The sequence below is a fragment of the Agelaius phoeniceus genome, chromosome 3 (genome assembly GCF_051311805.1).
Source record: "Agelaius phoeniceus isolate bAgePho1 chromosome 3, bAgePho1.hap1, whole genome shotgun sequence".
NCBI classification, from domain to species: domain Eukaryota; kingdom Metazoa; phylum Chordata; class Aves; order Passeriformes; family Icteridae; genus Agelaius; species Agelaius phoeniceus.
The window spans coordinates 89,519,178-89,543,003 of NC_135267.1; the positions used below are offsets into that span (position 1 = coordinate 89,519,178).

The 23,826-nt window shown below is 38.1% G+C and overlaps 1 protein-coding gene across 2 annotated transcripts in view; it reads right to left on the minus strand.

The window, feature by feature from the left end:
- Nucleotides 1–23,826, minus strand: part of PRKCE (protein kinase C epsilon) — a 287,638-nt gene that overhangs the window by 126,139 nt on the left and 137,673 nt on the right. The gene's annotated exons all lie outside the window — the stretch shown is intronic.

The following is a 23,826-nucleotide window of genomic DNA, read 5'->3' on the forward strand; positions in this document are numbered from 1 at the left end:
TGTGCTGCACTCACACACCCTAGCTACACAAAGCACACAACTCCAAGGGCAATCTGAGTTCTGAATTATTGTTAATCAATTAATCTCCTTTCTACTCATTTGTTGTACAGAAAAGTTAACTCTCCTTATTAGAGAAAGCTCATACATAAGAGCTAGCAGATATATATGTACAGAGTTAGCTACAGAAAAGCACTCAAGAGCCATGCCTTTTCCACAGAGATCTAAACACCTGTCTTACAGTGCTCCAACAGGCTGGATATTATCATGATGAAGGAAAATATGTTAGACTGCTAAGGTTTTTCCAAAGATATTGTCAATCAAATTCACTGAAACAACTAGCTTAAAAAACCCCAACACAGATGTGTCTTTAGATTCACGATAGTTAAAGCTAATTTAAACTACATTTATGCAGAAGAACAGGTACATAAAGTCAACTTTTCTAGGTCTTCTCCTTCCACAAGTCACCCTTTGCTACTTCCTAAAACAGAAAGTTCAGTACTAACAAATGCCCTCAGCACTCACTGAAGGTTGACTTTCAAAATATATGTGAAGACTTCATATAAGAACTAATGTATGCGGGAGAAAACTTCTCTCAAGAAAAATACTTGCTAAACTCTGGGCCATGTATCTGTATCTGAGAGAGAAAACAGAACTTAAAAAAAAAAGGCAACAAAAAAAGTGCTCTGAATTATTTTCTTTTCTTCTTCAAAACAAAGATCAAGTAAAATACTTCTTCAGGATCCAAACAACTTTTCCCTATTCCAGAAAGTAAATCAGGCAATGAAAACAGAGACAAAACAACTCCTGGAATGATTGTAGATTTAATTTTTTTCATATTATTTATTGCTGTATCTGTTTTCCATTTAGCACTGACCCTGTCTTCACACCAGTGGTACTACCTGTGGATATTCTAAGGCATCAGGTAAGTTCTCCTAATACTGACAGCACAAAACTCATCCAGAAACCTGTGCACAGCACAAGGAGGATTAGGTCCAACCAAAATCTGTGGAGAGCCAAGAGAATGGCAAGGAGACTGCCTGCAGCACAAAGGACAACTATTTGTACAACTTAATGCTTTAAATGCATAGCCACATGAGGATATGATCTATCTTTGGTTACAGCTCTACACTTATGCCAGAGAACAGAGACACACATAAAATCCAGGAGAATTTGGCTCAGTTTACTTACAGTAGAGATAAAAAAAGAAACCTTAATTGTCCGTGTCCAGACTGGAAAGATACAAAATGTTCTAGCAATTGTAAAAAAAAAATAACCTCTAAAACTTCATTCCATTTATTGTTTTGTTTATTAACAAGTCAAGAGATGGCAGACACTTCAGAAAAACCTTTCCTTTAAAATTCAGGTCATAGCCCATTATCCTAAAACCTTTCTGTCCTCCTTGCTTTGCCAGCACCTCTGCTCACATTCAAACACTACATAATTCATTTTAACGTAGCCTTATCAGGTTGCTGAATAAGAATGTGAAAGTCAGCTGGCTGTAAGCTGAAAAAATATATTCAGTGCCTTCTCATTGCTGCTGTCTCTGATTTAGCTGTTCCCATGGTAAACTTAAATACCACCACAGGAAGCTGTATCATCTATCAATTCACAAGTTGCAAAGTGTGGTGGATGGAGATTTCATTTAACAGATCCCAGAACTGTCTGGTTGAAGGATGTCACAGTTGAAAGCTGGAGACTGAATTTCTTTCTTTTTTTTCTTTTTTAAAACAACCCTGTATAATCTCAAGAATAAGACATATGGCAGCATTTCCAAGTTAGTTTCAAAGAGATTTTGATTTCCTACTCACTTTCTCTCAGTGTGAATTACCTAAGAAGGTGTCAGAAGTTCCTCGAGAAAATCCTTTTAGCACTGGTTGTCTTTAGAAAAAGAACCTCTAGAGAGAAGCTCCTTGAAAAAAATAAAACAAACAAAAAAAAAAAATCTCAAACAATTTTGCCTGTTCTATGGCTGGAGCCTCTAACTTGACTCTCCATGACGCATCATAGCAGTCATGAATTAGTTTATTATAATAATTTTAATTCAGAAAAAAAGTGCTTCCTTCTTGAGAAGGAGACAAAAACATCCTAAGAAAGAGATTATCCCACACACTAAAGAGATTTTTACCATCAGAAATCTCATAAATAAGAGCTAATGTACCCTATGAAACCTCTTCCTTTAGTAACTATCTATTCAAAATCAAAAATATATTCTTATACATTGAAAAGATTTCTCTAAATGTTTTTTTAATAAAAACTACCTTTGCCATTAGCATACAGTAGCCAAATTAAAATATTGAATGTATTTTAAGAAATACAAATGAAGGTGGAAAAAAAATCTAATTTAAACTAAAAAAAGCCACATTTATAATCTGACCTTTTCTTTATTCTACTTCTGGAAAACCATAACAATAAGACTTGAACAAAGAGAAAAAGCATATAAAGATGTTTTTTAACAAGTATAAAAGAAATGCAAGGAAATGGAAACACAGCATTTCAAGATTTGAGCACTCCAAAAATCTCTTTAAAAAAAAAGTCTTTACTAAGAACCCTCAAGATTTTTTTAAAGCTCCCAATAATACCCCTTCCAACACATGAAACCAAACCTTACTTTTTGATGTATTTGGAACACCCCTGAATCTGAAAATTTGATACGACACAGTGAATCTAACCCAGTCAATTGCCAATTACCAATTTTGTCATCCTGTATTTTTGGAACCACTACAACAAACTTATGCTAGAAAGTACAGATTTATAGAATACAGTGAAACTGTCTGAACTCAGCTGCATTAAAAGTGTCTTAAATCCTATATCCAAACCCAGAGCTATTCAGAAGAGCTGCCTCTGTGTGGGAACTTGGACCAGGATATCCATATTGTGGAATCAGTTTGCTTCCCCTCCCACATGCAGGAACATCATCTTAGTATACACAATGCCCCTTGTTCTATGGTGGGGAAAAAGTCATAGAAATAGGCCAAGAAAATTAGATGTCACTAAGTGATTTTCAGTCAGCCCACACAGAACATTAGGTGGAAGAAAGCATTCCTCTGTGCAAGCATTAGCACTATTATTAGCAGCATCTAGACTTATTTAAAGTGATTATTCCTGTATCTATTCCAGCAAGCAACACAGATGACACTTGTGCCTTAGATGGAAAGACAGACACAAAATCATGAATATGATCCTCTCTCTGCATTGTATTTATCTTTACCAGAAGGAAGAAAAACAGGATAGAAAGTTTTCCTGGAAACCAAGGGCAAAAATAAATCTTAGTTTAAGAGAAGCCAACTGAAACATTATGATTATTGTGCCAGACCTATGGTTTTGATGAAAATAAATTGTAAATTATTTAGAAAGAAGTAGAAAGCTGCATCACAAATCAAAAGTAATAAGATGCCAGTTTGAGTACAGAGAGATCAGCAAATCAATCCTGTCTGCCATCAGCAATGCAGGAGTTGTGTGGCTCTACCATTGCACCAGAAGCATGTTTTGAATCACCATGAAAATAAACTGACCTGGGCATTTACAAGTTTTTAACTAATAAATAGGACAATCACTAGATGTGAGGAGCAGTTGCCTTCTGACGACCAGTGAAAACCCCTAGTTTTATCTGTACCACATTTTCCCCTTCCTTTTATTCTCACAAAAGTGCAGCTTCCTGCTGCCACTACAGAACATCATCTGTCTGGTCATACGTGCCACAAGAGGGTGAAATCCTGTTAATAGCCACTGGAATACTCCTGGCAAGTTATCCTTTTTAACATGCTGTTTTAGCACTGGTCCTAACACAGGACCTCTTGCAGCCCAGCACTCATGTCTTTAAGGGGCACTACCTTTACACCAGCTGTTTCCCCTCAGATACAAACTGCATGCATGCTGAAATACAATGGTCTTGGTCAGGGACCAACTCTGATAAACTGCCAGGAGTTTTGAGTTACACTGCTGTAAACTCACACAAAACTAATCTGTCTCTGCAAGTATGAAAAAAGGAAAGAAATTGTGCTCAGAAGAACAGTTCTTTGGAACAGGTTTTTGAGGTGCTTTATAGCTTACACATAACAAAATTAAAGCAAAAATCTCTCAGCAAGCATGAGACTTCTTTAAGAAATTAAAATAGAAATTTTCCTCCAATTTCAAATTAAGGAGCAGGTTATACTAGACTACAGCAAAAATGACTCATTTGTTAATTTAAAAAAAAAATCTTTTTATTTACATGCACTGGTGTTATTCTTTCATGTAAGTCTAACGCCTGAGAGATAAATTTTCTTGTACAATCAATTTTTTCTTCTACCGCTGTCAAACACCAGTTCTCCCTTTTCCTCCATCTCTGGGTCTTGGAAAAACAAAACTTAGAAACCGATTTCTAAAACCTATTTCTAAAACCCAACTTATAAAAGCCGTAATTTTACTTCCACTGAGTTGCCCATGATGGCCCACTTCTCATCCCCCTTTTCTTACCTAGGGCTAAAAAACCAGTCTATATCAAAACTGACAAGATTTTCAGATACAATTTACAATGCAATAGGTAGGCAGGCAGATAAATCAGACAACTTTTTAAATTTAGTGATTATGGTTTACTGTGAAAGGAGATATTTTTCATGAGAGGAGCTCAGGATTTTCTGGTTTATTTTTGGTTATCACATCTTTCTAGCAGATCATGATTCATTCACTAGTCTTCAAGGAAGACCAGTGCACATGAGTATTTTTAAGCCCAGTGCTGGCATAGTTTAAAACTCATTTGCAGCAGTAAGATCAGATCTCCAATGAAGGCTCAGAACTTCTGCCCATGTTTTACATGCAAGGGGATGGGGAGCCCCACAGCTCAGGCTGGACTCCAGGCCTGCAGAAACCCAGCTGCAAAGCAGCACACACTGTGGGGATGTCCCCAGACCAGAGCTAATGCTCCTAAATGGAGCCTAAATTCAGCACAGGGATGTGGATGTTCTATGCAGTGAAGTACAGTGTTAGAAAATATTTTAAAAACATTTTTATTTAACATACATTTTACGTGGCATGTTTTTATGGGCACTTATAAATATATACACAGTCAAATCTAATGTCAGAAGAGATGTAAACAGTTCTGCTGTGCCCTCCTCTCCCTGTGAAATTTATAAAGACATATGATCTGGGAAATGTGCAAGATTGCAGAAGAAAGCATATTTACCAGCACAGGGACTCTCTCTCATAAACTTAATTAATGCAAATTCTCATCTGCAAGTGTGACACAACTTTGATTGCCACTTTTAACCTGGTCTGTTAAACTCAGGTGTAACTATTGGGCCTCTTCGATGAAACCATAACCAAATTTCCTAAGAGGTAGCATCATGTGGGAGTGTCTTGTTTTCCCTCTTGCAGAAAATATTCCTCTTAGTGCTTGAGGTTTTTCAGGACTATTCAGTTTAGTGACAGTCCATGAATCAGTGCTCTGCTTCCAATTGTTGCTGAATTACTAAGAATTGGAAGTAACATTTAGAAATTTTAAGAAAAGAATTTCTGAGAAAGGCAATTCCTAGGAAACAAGCCTGTATAAATACTAAAGAAATATGTTAATGTTTAAAATTATAAAAGATCATAATAATTAAAGTCAATTATTAAAGGAGCTATAAAAATTCTGAGCATTATGAAAATAAGAAGATTCATAGTCAAGAGAACCAACACTTTGAACACAGCAATTCAAACATCTCATTACTCCTGTCTCCAAGCTGAACAAACCTTTCAGTTAACAGTCTAATATCCATAAATATTCCATAAACTTTAAAATCCTTGAAGACTTTAAGATATGATCCAACGTCTAATTAGAAATTTTAGGAGCACACTTTGCCTTGTGACAGTAATCTGGAACAATGATGTATTTTATCATAACCATAAGCTGCACAGTGTGTTATTTTTTAACTCACTTTTTCTAATTTTTTACTTGTTCTAAGTCGCTCCAAAATGCTGCCCTCAGACACTCAGTCAAATTCATGTATGCTCAGCATGTAAGGCCAACAGGAATTGTATTTCCAGAAAAACATTCAAGATAACTTTCAATTATATATGTGTCAATTGCCATATTTTTAAAAATTATTTGACAGATACAAGATTTCAATTATTTGGGTTTTTTCCACCCAGTCATAAGTAACCTGCCAAACTGCCTTCAATGAATGCTATAATTTACATGGAAGACCACCTGAGAAAGAACCAGAGAAGAATAATATGTGAAATATTTAACAAATTTTAAGCTAATAAAAGAAACTTAGTTGAAGATATTGTGACATAGACACATGACACTACAAGCTGTTATTAGTCTCACTGTTGTTCTTTCACCTTGTTTAATGGGCTCCCTCTAGAGAGTGAACTGAATGTGGAGTTTGCTTCTCAAACAGGGACTCCAGAATGAAAAAATACATTACTGTGCTCAGAAAAGTCACACCCACAAAGCATTAATGAGAATATTATTTATTTCAGGTGAATGCACTACCTTTTCCTTTCAGCAGAACTTAAAGGTTCTCTGAAGACTTGCTCCTGAACAGTTCTATGACCTAGTTTAAAGAAAATATAAAAGGATTGTAATTTTGGCTCTTTATATCAAGGATTTTTTGCATTTCCAAACTTTGCTGAATCGTTTTGGCTGTGGTGCCTGTCCTTATCTGCCCAAGCAATACTCAGCAGTGTGGAATTTGCTTCCAGTGTACGCTGAAAGTGCACTTTGCAAAAACCATTATTTCTTTAGCAAAGCATCTTTCATTGTATTTCACAAAACAGTTTTGAAACCTTTCGATATGTACACACAATGTCCATCTGCAGAGCAGAAATGTACTCAAATGCATCCAAGAAAATCTTCAGAGGGTGTGGGGGCCTGTCAAAACATGACCCAAAAACATCCTACAACAGAACTCTGTTGATTAATACATGAATATAAGACATAGTGCTTCAAGCATCAAGAAATGAGCGGAGAATCAACTGCTAAGACTGTTTGTCTAAGAAGGTTTTTCTGAAGGTTTCAAAATCTGCAAAACCAATTAAAAGAATCAGGTTTTATTATTGAACATATTCTAACTACATTAACAGTAGAAGGGAGATGACTGAGCCTCAGAGGTAGCGCTCAGCAGAGTTAATAAAAAAGAGCTAAGTGATTTAATTACACCTTTCAAATCTGCCTGCTCACATAGACCCCATACTTCAGCATTCAAACTCAGTTTCATCCCTTCTACTAAAAATATCTTTTATTACAGGGGAGTAAAAGTAAAAAGCTTATTCAGAGCAAAAATTATAATTTCAGACAATGCATGGTGTGAAATGACATGTACCTTCCCATGTTAATGAGTATTTCAGTAGCAGCACGGCTTACGTAATAATCACGGGGTTTATGGCAGCTGGTTATTTTGACAAGAAATCTGAAGGAGCTGTGTGAAAATAGCATGGAAAGAAGGAAAGAAAAGCAATAGGTCTGACAAGTAGATAACCTTGTAAAAAGCATGCCAAGTCTGCTCTTTGCAGCTTAGTTTTCATATTGAAGGTCCAATTTTGAATCCTATGAATAGGTAAAAAAGGAATTTGCAGCAAGAATCTTAAGGAACTCATCTGCAAACATGTTTCTACAAATCTCTCCACTGAAATGGAAGTTGTTAAATAGACAGTGGGCATACTCCTGTATTTTTAAGCAAAGACTGACTTTTTAATATAATGCAGCAAATGGGGAAAACAGAAACAAAGTTTAATCAGCACAGTTCAGCTGTGGTTTTGGATATTTTCATTTCAGTTCTGACAACAAAATGTAGGGCCTAATATTCTTCTCAAACATCAAAGGAAGATCTTTATTGCTTTTTCTTTTCAACAATGGAAAAAGCTAAGGCAAAAATATGTAATTTACAGTCAATCCCAGCAGATGAAATGACAATTTTACTGAATGAAATGCTGTTGTTTTTTTTGGGTTTTTTCCTAAACATGTAACTTGAAGCTTAACCTTTACAAATGCTTAACTTAAAGTCTGACCAGCAAAACCAAAACAATCGTGATGGTTCATGGTTTGTTTTCATGGAAGCCACAGCGGTGCACACCTCTGTTGAAATGGTGTTGATTGTGAGCAGCGCAACCACACGGTGGCACAAGCAGCAATGCCTTGCTCGGGAGCTGCACTGCTCCGGGGAGGGAGCCCATGCAAGCCGGCGGGTGTGCACAATCCATTATTTGCCCCTAATAAGGACGATGAAAAACGGATTGGCTCAGGGTAACTCAGCCCTCAGGGCTGATAAAGGTACGTGTCTTCCCAGAGCATTCTAGCTGCTGCAAATTGAATTGCTGCTTTGTAGATTGAAAGCTTGTACAACTGGAAACTTCAATTTAAAATAAGATCAGATTATTTTATATCTAATTGTTAATAAAGTTTCAGGGAAAAAACCCTCCAAACAATTCAGCTTGAAAATTTGGAAATATCTGATTTGAAAACGCATTAAAAATAACAGCATTTATTGAAAGTTTTATATACCCATCCATATTTTAAGAGATTCCTTTTATCACTATTGAAACATATCACTAATTATTTTACCGGATTAGTAAATAAGGCATCAACTACCAGTCTGTTTTACTTTTCTCTCCTCTGTTTCATACTATAGTAAGACCATGGCAGAATGGGACGTATTTCACCATGCACAAGTCAGGAAGGCTTGTGCTCCTCAGTGTCACCAGCCTGAGCAGAGCAGGGGCTGGAGAGACACTGCCCCAGCCCCTGGGAGTGACCCTGCACAGCTGCCCCAGCACAGTTCAGCATCACAGCCCTGACACAAACACCTGCACAGTGAGGAAACAACTCCCTCTCCTTGACTCGTGCACAATCCTGCCACAACAGCGACAAACAATTAACCTGCTAACCCAAAAGGATGATTCCTGAATGAGCCTGAAAGCTTTAGCAGCTTACTGCACTCAAGTGAAACCAGGCAGAAAATCTACTGAAGCAAAGCTCCAGAGAATACCTCCTGCAAAATATCTAAAATACATATACATGTGTCTCATCAATTAAAAAAAATAGTGTCTTTGGCAACTAAACCCAAGAATCCAACTAAACGGATCTAGCAGTCTTTTTATACAACTCTCTAAATGTAGCTCCTAATGTTTACAACTTTAAATAATTGCACATAATGCTTTTGCCTCTCAGAGATTTTTCTGCTCCTCAGTGTTTCCTGACAAAAATCAAAATGCCCTCAGCTAGACTGCAGCAAAATAAAAGAATGACAGATGCAGATCCTAGAATGCTCTATGCTGATGATGATTTGTTACATTCATAGATAGCAGTTGTCTGTAGCAAAACGATAATCATCGCAAGATTCTGGGTGTGAGTAAAATAGGACAGAAAGACAGCATGAAGCTCCCCTCTTATAGGGAATGCAAAGTGTGTTTACACAGGCATTTAATCACAAATTTAGTGTGTCTTTGGGAAGCAAATCTGATCATCCCTATCTACCACGCTTTGCTGCACATGACCAAATGCTCTCACAGAGCACAAACCAGACCCTTTTCCAGCAAAACTAAGGCAGACAAGAGCTTCTCTAAAGAAAATCCCTCAAAACACACGTAGGGTTGACACTGGATCCCCCAGCATCAAAGCTTTGCATTACAAGTCCAGCCCCATGGTGCTGGATGCTGTGCTAATGCAGATCCACCAGACTCTGGGACATTGAGATTCAAAACTACAAAACAATAGTATTGTTGCTATCACAAATTATTTTAATGCTTTCTCTTACATGAATATTTCATTGTGTCTATCATGGTACATCTCATTATTTGTAGTACATTAAAGTACAAGTCTACTGGAACCAGAGAAAAAACCTTGTGCAAAACATTACTAAAAACCTTTTAAATTAATACCATTTAGTTATTTGAATACCCATGGCAGGTTATTGGTTTCAGCAGGTTCAGTGATAAAAATAAGCATTAACCCACATGAAAAATTACTAAAGATAATTTAGGAAATATAATTTTCTTTTCTTTCCACAAATCAGAACTATTACAAAATACTCAGGAGCAAAAAGCTATGATGGGAATCTGTTATGAATACTTTTGGAGAGCATATACGTATCATCAATATCTGAATGACAAAATGTTCACACTGGCAAATGGCTCTTAAGCTAGGTTCTGAGACATACAATTAAACAGAATGTTAATGTTTTTCTTCCTGTGATTTTCTTTCATGCAAAATAAAATTTGAAAAAAAGAAATATGCAACATCTAAAACATGACTTCAACATCACCAAAGCAAAACATTTATATTAAATAGCTTTTCTCTTTTGCTCAGCAGACATAGCCATAGTACAATGTATTCATTACCAACTTCTCACTGTACATGATTAATTTCTGTTTGACAGGCGACACTTAAAGAGGAACAAAAATTTAAATTTGTAGGAGTTGGAGGTTTTTACAGATTTTTAAAATTTAAAAATAAATTTTAAATTGATTTTTAGGATTTTCAACAAAAATGTGGATTACAAGTACCCTTATGGAAAATGTCTCTCCTTACTAGATTATACAAAGAAATGCAATACTTCAGCTTCTCTTGAGCATTAATACCCTCACCTATTGCTATTTGCTTATGCATCTACATTGCATCCAGGAGTGAGGTGGCATTGCACCCCAACCACACAGTGCATTAATAATTTAGCCTGGAAAAGACCTTGAAAGGTCATCTGGCTGGGAGCCCATTCAAAACAGGAGTAACCTCAAAGTCAGCCAGAGCTCACAGCACTCATCTGTGCAGGCTCTCTCTGTTTCCCATTTGCAGCCTTATGACATCTATCTGAATAATTCACAAAGGCTCAGATTTCTCTAGCCACCGTACTAGAGTAACAACTGCACATAATTTGTAACTTGTGAAATATTTTGCTAATGTTTATACACCCCTTTGAAACCTTGCAGCTAATATAAAAGCAAAAAGTATGCGAACAGAGTAAAACATGAAACTTTAATTTGAGAATTGTAATTGAAGAAGCATTTGGTTAGTCAGATGTATCCTCTAACTCAAAATCTTAGGGAAAAAGAAAAGTTATCTCAGATCCAAATTCCATGAAATCACATGACTTGAAAGCCAACTACTGAACAGCAGCAATCCAAGCAATGTTAGTAACTGGTCACAGAGAGCTGTTTTGTATTCAAATTCATAGAAAAAAAAAACCACTGAGATTCTTGTTACAAAGTCATTTTAGACCATTAAAAATCCATGCTGCCAGTAGAAGAAATAATCCTCTCCCTTGTCAATTCTGCTGGAACATCACCTCTGTCTCTTAGTGCTGCTGCCTGACAGGTTCAGTCAGGGCATCAACACACTGAAAATCAGTGCAAGGAGGTCAACGGAGAGAACCAACTTATGCCAGTTTACATCACACATCTAAACAGCCTCATTTTCATTGCCCAGAACAATTCAACATTAGGCTGCATGCTATTATTTGGAATTTGTGACATCCAACAGGAAGCATAAGGCTGTACATTCTCAAGATTCTCCAAAAGACACTGCCAATATGCCTTTGAAAAAGGATGTACTAAGATGAACATCAAGAAAATTAATATCATGTTAATATTAATTATAGTATTAACTAGAGATACAATTACAGGTACATCACTTTGACATAATTAAATGCTCTTACATTTGCATAGCCTCTCTCATATTTGACCAACTTGAGCTAATTTAACATCTGTAACACTGATGTCCCACTGTTCCCTTTTCCTCCAACAGAGCCCTGGAAAATCAAGATCCCCTTTGAGACTAGGAGGTTGTGATATTTGAGGTAATGGTTGGGGTGGTTCTTGCTGAAAAGCAGCATTTCCCAGCTCTGCTTTTCCTGCCCTGCAGAGAGAGGAGCAATACTGCTTTTTCAGATAATTTCTGTTTTTCAGCTTTCATTTACCCTTCCAAAAGCAGGAAAACCTTGGCTTGTCAGCCTCAGGATGGCAAAACGTATTTTTGCACATGCTCCTGAGAAGATTTGAGCTAAACTACAGTTAAATTTTATGAAGTCCTATCTGCCAGCACTCAGCTCTGAAGTCAAGAAAACCTGATGTTGCCCTCTAGGTATCCAGCAAGAGCAGAAGCACTGCAACCTAAATCCTAAACAAAACCAGGGCCCTGCTATGCATTATTTATATTTGGTGACATCTGGTTGGACAAGTATCAGAGTATAGATTTTAAACTTGCACAAATAAAAGGAAAACATTCTCAAATTGGAAACTTCACATAATAGCCTGCATTATCAAACAGCCCCTTCCTGGCCTCAGTGCCCAAGCTGTTAAACTGCTGTTAAATAGCAATGTGGGAGAACTGCTTCAACTGCTTTTGATGCCTCTAAAAATGTTCTTTCAGCAGTCCTGAAAGCCACAACTGTAACCTTCCTGAGGTAAGGAAATTTCTGAGACACATCGATGAAATTGGGAGAGAATCTATCCTGTAAACTTGAATAAATTACTTTTACCAGACAAAGAAATGTCAGTAATGGAAAATAATTTTGATCCAATTTCTTTCCTTATGGCACTCTGACTCTTAGGGACAGATCCATATTTTTGCACCAACTTGAAAAAAAATGATGCCAAGCAGCAGTTCCCAGAAATCTTTTATTATTTCAGTGGATTCAAACAACTCCAGACAAAAGAAAAGCTGGACTTGCTCTGCATTGTGAGTGAAAAATGCTTGCTTAAAGTGACAGGGAGGAGGAAATCTGCTGCAGTTTGATGAATGATTTCTACCTATAGACTGCACTGGTAATTGCCATTCAGGAGCTGAAGCTTCTGTATCAGTGTTAGAAACTTCTCCACCCTGTACTAGGGAAGTAGCACAGCTTGCTTGTTTGGGCCAACTCCTTCTGTTTTTCATCTTCCAATCCCTTTACAATTTCCCACCCCCCTGCTGCATCACGTCTATCCCGAGACACCAGCCAAAAACAGAGGACAGAATGCCAACACTTTGAAAGCTTAAAAGCTAGCAGAGCACAGCAGTTTTATCTACAAATGGGGCTTCTGCTTCTCAGAACATTCATGCCTGGATCCCTCCCTCTGCTTTTGAGCCACAGAGCAGTCATGGCTCTTTTTGTTCCTTCATTCACTCCAATTTGATGTGTTTTTTCACACCACTTCTGGTGCACAGAACAGCATCCCAAATGTGGCCCAGATTCTGAGGACCTAAATGTTATTTAAATCCCTAGGATACTCAGCTTCTAGAGCCAAGGCACCTCTGAAGGTAGAAAGCCAGACCAAGGAAACACTTGGCAAAGGAATGTGAATGAAATGAGATGGCTTGACTTGAATGTTCTCCCCTTGTTCAAAAAAATGTTGTATTTCCTATTTATTCCAGAAAACACTTACAATGCAGAGCTGAACTGCTCTGTTTACTGCAGCCCTCCAGTGCTGTTAGACTGCAAATTGTTTGGGGAAACCAATAATGGAAAAGTTTATTACAATATCCTGCAGACATTCACAGAACATTTCAGCTAACATTATCTTTGTTTACTTGCCACATTTGCTATTGCAGACTGCTACTGGAGGACAGTAATTTTCTTTCTTTTAAAACTAAGAGACATTTCATTTGGCAATTTCCACCCTTTCTGCCACATGACATACTCCATGCCAAGGCATAAATACTAAGTGTGACAGGAGACTCTGGAGGGAGAGGCGTGGCTGGAACCAGGTTACCCCATCTCCCCCACTCCTAAGGACAGATGCAGAATAGTCAGGAACTAAAATCACCACCTTGGTCATAAAGTTTCTTTCTTAATGCCCATCCTCACCACCCAAGAGGCACATTCTCATGCCTGGATCCCTCCATTTTTCTCCAAATACAGGAGTAAGCTGTGACTGCTATCACTCTGTCACAAATGGTTGGCTCATTTTTCTGATATGCTATATATGAACTAGTTGGTGAAGAAGCTGAGGCCCCCTGTATTGTCAGAACAGGAACTGGGGCCTTTGCTTTCTCAACATTCCCAAATTCAGGTTTTGGATCAAAGCAGACAGGACAGGTGCTGTCACAACATCCTTTTGAAAAAGGGTAGCAAGAACTTACTTGCTATGCAATAAGCATAGCAAAACCCCCCTACACACTTACCAGAAGGAATACATTATTTTTGGAATTATACGCTTAAAGAAGCACTATTTGTGTTTCTAAAAGTTCTCCTTTCCCTTGGTCTATGCTCACCTGTTTTAATTTGGCAGATACACTCTTACTCTTGACCTCAGATTGTCCTTTTGTGCTTGATATTTTTGTGACTGCAAATACACTGAAGTTCACAACTGTTCTAATGCAGTTTCAATTTAAATCACCCTGATGATGCATCTTTCCTTATATTAGTATTACTGCTAACACCTGCAGAATTCTCAGAATAAGTTAGTGAAAATAGTGCCATAGGTTAGCAAAAATAGTGCCTTCAATAGCAGTATACTTCGTCTTTCCTTATATTTATTTTACAGACCAACTATTATTTTCACAGGTTTTTTGTGAGAGCCTTTCTTGAATAATCAAAATGTTAACTGGTTGTGATCTATGAATGTGTCTTTGGCCCAAAGAATCCCATAATGGACAAAAAGTGGACAAAAAACAAGCAGAAAGACTAACTAGGATAGGTGGTCTCAAAACTTCTTGTGTCTGAGTGCTCTGTGACAGATTTTTGTTGTTTATGTCCAGAATGAGAACAGAAAAAAATGGAATATACACATTTTTTCCAAAATTAAGATGCCTTGGTTCCAGCAGCAATCAGAGTAATTGAAGCTACTCCTTGTCTTGTCTAGGAGTTGGATGAGGTATTCTGTTATTTGCAAATGATTAAATAATACCTTGAAAGAGCTTTCAAATCACTGTCAATGTACTAAATACAGTTCATGAACTTGCTTTGTATCAATACAAAGAATACAGTTCAAGCCCATTCAGCCAACGCACACACAAAATCCCCTACATTATACATGTTAATGATTCATCCACGGCCTGCTGATCTAATGGAATAATTCTGCAAAGCAACGCACAGGCTAAACATTTGCACATGCTCCCTCTCATTTTTAATACTAGAAGATAGAATTAGAATTAATTTCTAAAATAATTAATTAGAATAAATTTCATAAAAAAAGATGTATTGACTCCATGAGCTATTATTGGATCTTTTATGTCTTTAGTCTTTGAGAGACTGATTAACATGCACAGAGCTCTGTACTACCATAACTAGACCATCTTGGCTCCTCTGAGTTCATTGAAGGCTCATTCTGAAACCTTGCAGCAATATGAGGAGGGCTGGGACCATTATGGTGAGATTAATTATTTATTCCAAGAAACAAATACCCATTACAAGTATTGCTCCTCCTCTTCCCACAGCTATTCCTCATAGAAACCCAAACTCTTCTTCCAGTGTTTCTCAGTTTGTTCTACCACCACTTCTGTTAAAAGCCCCATTATGCTCATGCACAGAGGTATTGCTGCCAAAACCTCTTTGTAATCAGTATTAGTATTCCTTATCTGTATTTAGGGAGAACTCATTGGCTCACGTTTCATGAGGACTCCCACAAAAGCTATCAAATCAACCTTCCCTGCTCACATCTGGCAAGAAAACCATTCATTTCAGGAGGCTGAAATTCAGCCATGGGAAAAAGCAGTTCCAGGAGGGCCTCCTGGTGCTCTGCACACCTGGGCAGCACCAGGTCACAACCCAAGGAAGACCCACAATTCACCAAAGTTTTTACATCCTTAAATCCTTTTGTTCTCAGTGGTGCCTGGGTTCCAGGATGCCCCCTGAGCCTAAACAGAAGTGATTCAGGTGCATAGCTGCTCTGTGGGTGACTTGAGGCAGTGGCAGGGGCTGTGCCATCCTGCTCAGGCTGGAGAGTGTCACATCAAGCACGGCGCTCCCACTGTGACACGAACTGCTGCTGCCACCCAGCCCTCCCACAGCACCACCACAAAATCAGCAGATGAGAAAAGTGCCATCTTCTATTCAAGCAAAGCAAAGCATAGTTCCTCCTTTAGGTAGGGAAGGAATAGTTTTGAGATACTGTCTACAATGTAAGGGCAGAATTAAGAAGCAAAATAAAAAGGGAAGGATGGCTCCAAGTGGTTATCAACCTAACTGGAAAAAAGAGGACATAGTAGGCATGAGATTTTCTAAAACTATTAGTATCTATATTTGTCACTTGTAATATTCCAATTAAATTACTGGCCATAATATTAATAATACTTGTGTGGCAATTAGACTTTATGCAAATATCATGCTCTTTCTGCTAGTGGATAGCCTAAACCTAACCTCAGCTGGAAACACGGCCATACAGCAGGAGAATGAGCCTCCCAGGTCTCATAAAGAAGAATTCTGGTTACTCACAGACAACAGCGCTTGCCCCTTTCATTTCTTTGCTCCTGATTTTCCATAATGAATATCTGCAAGTCTACAGGATCTTATATATAAACATATATACTTATTAGGCTTGCCTATAGAGTGACTGCTGTTCCTCTGCTTTAAAGCTGCAAATGAAACTCTCTGTAGCAAGCGCAGTGACCACAGATTAGGATAATGCTGAAAAAACCCCTTGGCACTTATTTTCTTCTTAAAACCCAAATCAGAGAGGACCTGTGAGAAGGAAAGTTCTCACAGAGGTTGCCACTGACAGCCAAGGAGGCGGCTGCTCCCACAGGCTGCATGGAACCCCCCTTCCAATGTGAAGCAATGATATGGGGCAAAACCCCATTCACCACTCCTTGAAACTGGTCAGCTCAAATTGTCTCTGTCACTTCTTCCTCCTCACAGGAAGGACTTCTAAAATTCTTCCCCCTGCTCCCTCATGGGTCCCTTCCACAGAGTAACAAAGTTGTGTCAGCAAACCTGGTCTTGCCATGGGCCAGCTCCAGTGTGGACTTCCCAAGCAGTTACAGCCTCTTTTGGGCATCTACCTGCTCCACCTGGGAGCAGGTGGATGCCCAAAAGATGTACCTCCCTGGGCTGCAGGGGGACAGCCTGCCCTGCCATGGTCTTCACCTTGGGCTGCAGGGGAATCTCTACTCCAGAGCACAGAGCACATGATGCCCCTCCTTCTGCAATGACCTTGGTGTCCGCAGAGTTGTTCATCTCACATATTTGCACGTCCCTCTCCACCTTCAAGTGTGCAGGTATTTTTCCCCCTCCTAAATAGGTTATCCCAGAGGCACTGCCACCATTGTAGTCAGCCATGGGCCCAGCCTTGGACAGTCTGTGCTGGCTGGAATTGGCTCTGTAAGGGAGGCTTCCAGCATCTTCTCACAGAAGCTGCCCTTATAGGTCTCCTACTACCAAAATTTTGTCATGCATATACATTCCAAAGCTTTAATTACACATCAGATCTGTTGCCAGATCCTGCATGTAATTATACTACCAAGGAAATCCTTGTGCTGCAGGCACAATTACTACAACTTTGGAAAAATGCTTCTAAAGAACACAGCTGTGAAAATGTCTGCATTGAGGCCCATGTTTATGTGATGCTTCTTTCAGTTTGGAGTTTTGTACGGAAATCAAGTTTTGTCTAAAAAAACCAAAAACAACCAACAAAAAAACCCTTAAATAATATTATGCATGTATGTTCTTCATATGTGGGCTGCTTTCTTCAAGCAGCCTCCCAAATAAGCCACTGCACATTCCTCCTAAAAACCAGGACACTTATCTCATATGTGCATTTTTTTCATCAAATTAGTTTGTATGACTGTGAGCAAGGGAATTATTTGCTGAACTCAAAGTTTGTTTCAGAAGTAATCTTTCAATATTCCCCTTTCAAGCCTGTCAATTCATAGTCTATCAATATCTTGGGTTTAATCACTAGCATCTACAGCATGATAGTGTCATCAATAATTCTACTAAAATCACCAAAGACTAGCTCACATTAACTTGATTTGCTTGACTCAGTTATATTGCCAAGGCTGCCAGAGGTCCAGGAAAAAAAAAAAAAGAAAAAAAAAAAAGAAGAGAAATACTGTATTGTAGGCCATTATTTTTAAAATATTGTCAAACCATCCTCAGTCTAATTTTCATTATTATTTTGTAAATAACTGTTCTACTCTGTCAGCTGTAATCGTTCATGGAGTCCTGTTTTTTAAACTAAACATGAGGCATCAAGACAAAAATGTAATGGGAACTTCTCCTGAGGAATCACCTTTCTAAAATTTCCTCACATCCCACTCTTTGAAAACTCATCCCTCTAACAGATGACTCTCAGCTTTTTCTTACCACTCAACTACACACTGCCTTGCTGGTGAGAAAAGGGAGCTCCACAGCTCAGCAGGACTGCAGAGGAGGGGCAGGGGAGATCCTCTGCTCTCTCTCACGCTTCCTTGGGTGGGAAAGGAAACTGCCGAGCCCTTTGCTTGTGATTTCTCTGCCAGATAGGAGCCAGCAGAGACAGGAAACTGAAAAACCTGCCTTGTCTTCCCCCCTGGCTGCAATGCTCCACGTCAAAGGATGCTGGTGGGTTGAGCTGCTGAGGCTGCTGCTCCCCAAATCCCTGAAAAGCTTTATTTGGGGCCCCCAGGGAACAGGCTGGTCAGGCAGGTAGGTAGGACAGTGCTGTGCTCTGCTCTGTAAAGCATCCATCCCTTCCTTCCCCTGCTTTCAAGCCCACAGGATCAGACAAGTCTGTCAAGGGCCTTTGAGAATATCAGCTATACCTACATTTTGGTAAAAGATGCAGGAAGATTTACTTTTCCTGCCAAGACCTGTACATTGCTATGTTACCATCTCCTCTTGAGGTTTTACCACCTCTACAATCAGTCTCTAGATGTTGTGCTTCAGAGACCACAGGGTTGGTGTAGAGGTGCTGGATCTCCATGTGAAATATAGATCCATGCTTATGATTTATTAAGAAACCTTTAGGTAAATATTCTCCTGGATATTCAATTTGACATAAGGAATAATTTTATTTTCACCAGCTTTTGAATGTCTTAAAAAGCGGATTCTACAGGTATTATGAAAGGTATCACAAAATACCTTTCATAAAAATAATGAAAGGCATTGACTATGGCAAAAGCAGAAACATGAAAATTTCATTATTACATCAAATAAAGAATTCTGGTAAATTACTCAGACCTCCTAGAAAACAAAACATTTTGCCTTTTCCAAAGGGAGAACTTCCAGGGTTAAATATTCACTCAAGCAATTTATTTAGTGCACATATGAGATAAACTTGAATATAGATCTATGGCTAACATTTGAATGTGTCACAAGCAATAAGGGTGGTGTAGGGGTGTATATATAGATATATATATATATATATGCATGGCACCAGACATGCATCTTATTTTTTTCATCTATTTTGTCTTTCCTCCTCTGTTCCAAGTCTGCAAGAACAATATGAAGCCAGATTCTTCAAATGCAAAAAACCTCAAACTGAAGTGCATAAACCTAAACCAGTTAAGCGCATAATCATTGCAAAATTACTGTATTTACTATATGCAATGCAAAACTTTCCCCATGTAATGACCATCAAAAGGCTCACATAATAACAAGATATTCTTGACAGTGTTTATCTTTCAGGGTAGAAAGTTGTGTCCACCATCTATAAGGACAGACTGACTAACACAATAATTCCTCTATATTTTATCATTATGCTGCCAATTAATGCCATTTTAAGAGCCACAATCATAAGAAAAAGAAACAAAATGAGATCACCCACAGAGTGATACTACTCGAAAGTTTTTTTAATCCTACGTTTTCATTGTCTTTTAGCATAACACTTTCAAGTAGAAGTTCATATTAATAAAAAGGAAGAATCAGACTGTTTGCACCAAAAGAATTTGAAATGCAGACTGGATTGGATAAAGGTAGCTCTGGATAATCTGGGAGCATTCAGCAGCCAGTAAGTTCCAAACAATGCCTAAGAGTGATTTTAAGGGAAGATATTTAAACAATTGAACAGTTGAACAATCCCAGCCAGTTTATGATGCAATAAAGACACCTTGCTTTATAGAAAGAAGGAAGGTAAATTATACAAATAGCTAAAGGTAACAACAGAGTTTCAAGTTTTAATTTTATTTTTTTTCTTCCAGGAGCAGGGAACTTTTGGAGGTGGGTACCTCCACGTACATTTGGGCCTTATTCTAATTATTTATGTTCTGACTATCTACTTGGGCAAATCTAGAAAAAAACGGCTTTAGACCACACACCAGGAAAAGATGTATAATAAACAGATAACTGTTTAACTATGCATGACCTTAGCAATAACAGAGAAGGAAATTTTACCTGTAGCACATGATCACAACTATTTGCATGGGGTTTTCCCTCAGTTTTAGATAAATGTCCCCCTCTTCTTCATTCCAGCTAGAAACATACAGAATGTGATCCTGTCCCTTGGCTAGGACAGATACTTGGTCCATTTAGCTGAAGCTATCTCCATTTCCTGCAAGATAATGATCTGCTTTTTATCAGCACCAGGACCTCTGCTGCTAGAAAAGCATTTTATAATGCACGATGGTGTTCTTTTAACATTGTCAGGCAGATATGAAAATTGATCTGAACTTGCAATCTTTTCCCATCATGGTGCTTTTGCCTTAGACTCTGGGACTGGGCCAGACTGCCAGGGCCTGATTTCATTAGGCCTGAGTAGCCTTTTGCAAAACCTAGTTTATGACTATGTGATAAATTGCTTTCTGTATTTGTACATTAATAAGCAGATAACAGCTAGAGGAAACTAAAGGCATCATTATGGATGAAACTGTGTTTATTAATACTTATTTCCCCCAAAACTACTTACCTAGATACCCAAAGTCCTCACAAACACACATTTAAATTTCTAGACTAATCCTAGAAAGAATAAAGAATTTAAAATATTTCTCTCCATAGCAGAATATATTTTAACCTGGTCTATTTGTATTGCAAGTGATAAAACCTGCAGAAACTATAATCCAAACTCCAAGGAAACAGCCACTGAGCACAAATACTGCTGTAATCATCACCCTGATCCCTGGGTGCTCCTTGATGCTGTACCAGGCAAAACCAGCTGCAAGCCTTACCCAGCACACACTAAGGGGACACAGCTGATGCACTCTTTCAGCTTACTACTTACCAGGTATTCCAATTTCTTTTGTGGATTGCCACACTTACTAACATCTCTCTTGAAAAACACAAACTTGAAATAAAGTTTGAGAGAAGCAAATATCTTGAGGAATACTAAAAAAATTGCCAGATCTTCTGCAAAAGTTCAGCAGCAATCACAGTTGCAGACCTACTGGTTAACCCCAGACCTTGGCGTGTCAAATTCTATTCTGCATCCCAAATCCTTTAATTAAGCAGCAAAGCAATTCTTTGATCTAACACCTTTACAAGTGTTATTTAAGGATGTCAATGCATAAATATTTTTTTCCTACTCAAGAAGTAACAGTACTTCTCTGCTTTCAAACTTCTTTAAGGATGTTCATGCATAAATGGATTTTTCCTACTCAAGATGTAATAGTATTTCTCTGCTTTCAAACTTCTTCAGTACAAATATTGTCTTTTTAGCTTTCTAAATTTCTCTTGCCATCACTCTGATAAATGAAGTCGATGCTTCTCAAAAGTGTTCCCTACTTTATGGAATAAGCCTAAATAAAAGTGGTCTTTATCTAGTGCCACACTGAGTTCAAGATGATCTCAAAGCACTCAAACATTTCTTCATTTCTCTGCTGAGAAAGGAATAAAAGCCAATGGTATATCTGTTCAAGCATTAGATGCCATGGACATGGGGCTTCCACCAAGTTTATCTTTCAGCCTTCCAGACAGAAAGCAATGAGATTTATTCTATATATTAGGTATTATAATAAAAGAAAAAAGTAATGCAAGCACTACATCTATACCCACAGACTCAGAGACCTTGCCCACATAAGGACACCTCTAGCATCTTTGTCAGATTTCCATATAGACTCCCAGAAAGGAACCAAGACCTCAAGTGTGACTGCATCCATTAAATTAAATTTACTGGCACACAATTTCATTTTTATGAGATAATTATGTGACATTGTAAAAGCATTGTTCTTTTAGTTGAAATAGTTGGCAGTTAAAATTATCTTGCAAAGAAATATACATTGGATTCATAATCTTTAATATTATAAAGGTACTAAAAAGGCCAGTATCTTGACTTTTTTTAATTCTTTCTTACACTTTAAATGAGAAGAGTAACCATCCTGCTACTTTTATAAAAAATTCTTCCAGGATTTTTATTTTTAAAATTCTTCCTCTGCCACTTACTTTGAAAACTGTAGAATGATGAAGAATTGGCTGGAAAGAAAACTTCATGAGTCCCACTGAAGCAGTTTATTCTGAAACACCATTTATAGAAATGCCATTTTGTCATTTTTACCCTGAACAGAAACTGTGTGTGATATTTCCACCCTTATACAGCTCAACTCATTATACTGTTGCCATAACAACAAATAGCAGTACATGAAATTAGATCCCAATAAGATTCCGAGAAAATTAAGTTCCAGCCTGCTAACGTGTCTCTTAGAGACTCCTCCAGTGAGCGAGAAACCAAATCTGCAGAGCTGGCAATGTGGGTACCTAATAATAGCAGCACAAGAGGCTAATATCTTGTGAAGGGAATCAAAGAAAAACTGCCTCAGCCCATAACAAAGGTAAGGAAAACCTGTGTCTCACACAGAGGCTAGATGGGTGGACACATTTAACTCACTGTTTTATCCAAGAGTTGCCCAAATAGTGGATAGAAAAAAAGAATAATGGCTCCACAGGGTAGATTGCCAGACAACAGTTTGTCAGTGGGAAACTTATTTCCCTACTCTTAAGGACTCCTACAGTCCAGCCTTTCTGTTCCAGATAATATACACTGTTGAAGTCTTTAAACTTTTATAATTGTCTATAGCTGAAGACTATATATATAATTAATTTCTTTTGGACACAGTTTTGATTTTGCAAAACAAAAGAAGTGAAATGAGCCCATGACTGGCTTCCTCTGAAAGGAACTTGGACTTGACACAGAACCTACTGAACTCCAGGGCTATGCTCTGTTGTTGCCCTAACTCAAATAATTCTAACCTTGCAGTGACCTGTAACACCATCACCACACACACTATAGCCAGGTTCAAAGGCTTTTTTGAGGGGGAAGAGCTGTCCTGCCTCACTGCAGCCTGGTTTTGCATCTGTTCAAGGATGACAGACAAGGGCACACCTAGCAATTTTAATGCAATTTAATAAAATATTGCTAAGAAATTCATAAGACAGTAATAACCCTAGATCACGCTACTTCTTTCTCCCTTCAGTTTGTAATGACAGCAGATGTACACTGTACACCTTTCCTCTGACTCAAGAGGAATGGAGAAAAGAAAGATGGCCTCAATAAAATGTTCTTCAGAACTGCTGATTTCCTTCTGGTACAAAACATTTCATACAGCAAGGAACATCCTGCACCACATACTTATCTACTGGCCTCTAGTATTTGAGGACAGCAAACAAAATTCATCTTGCTTCAGACACCAGGATACCAAATTTTCAACATTTCAGGGATGTGAGAAGGTTACCTAGACAAAAAAAGTCTGAAGCTTTAATCTACATAGTACAATATTTGTGAACAAATTCCTTTCAAAATATTTTAATCTGTCATTAATAATGGTCCTTTACATAGCCATTATAAGTAGTCAGGATGCAGTAAAGGAGCAAATGGATATCCTGGGGAGAGAGCAGCACTCGGAATATTTGCCTGTAGGGGACACATAACTAGCCACATTAAAGGACTGCAATCTAGGCATTCTGCCATAACTCACATGGCCTGAGCAACTAACAAAAGCATATATAAATAAATAAAAATAACTGAAATAAAGGATACTGTCAAGGCCAGGAACTCCAGAATTAGCCACAGTCGGCACATTCTGGGTTGCATTGCACAAGCCCTTTTCCA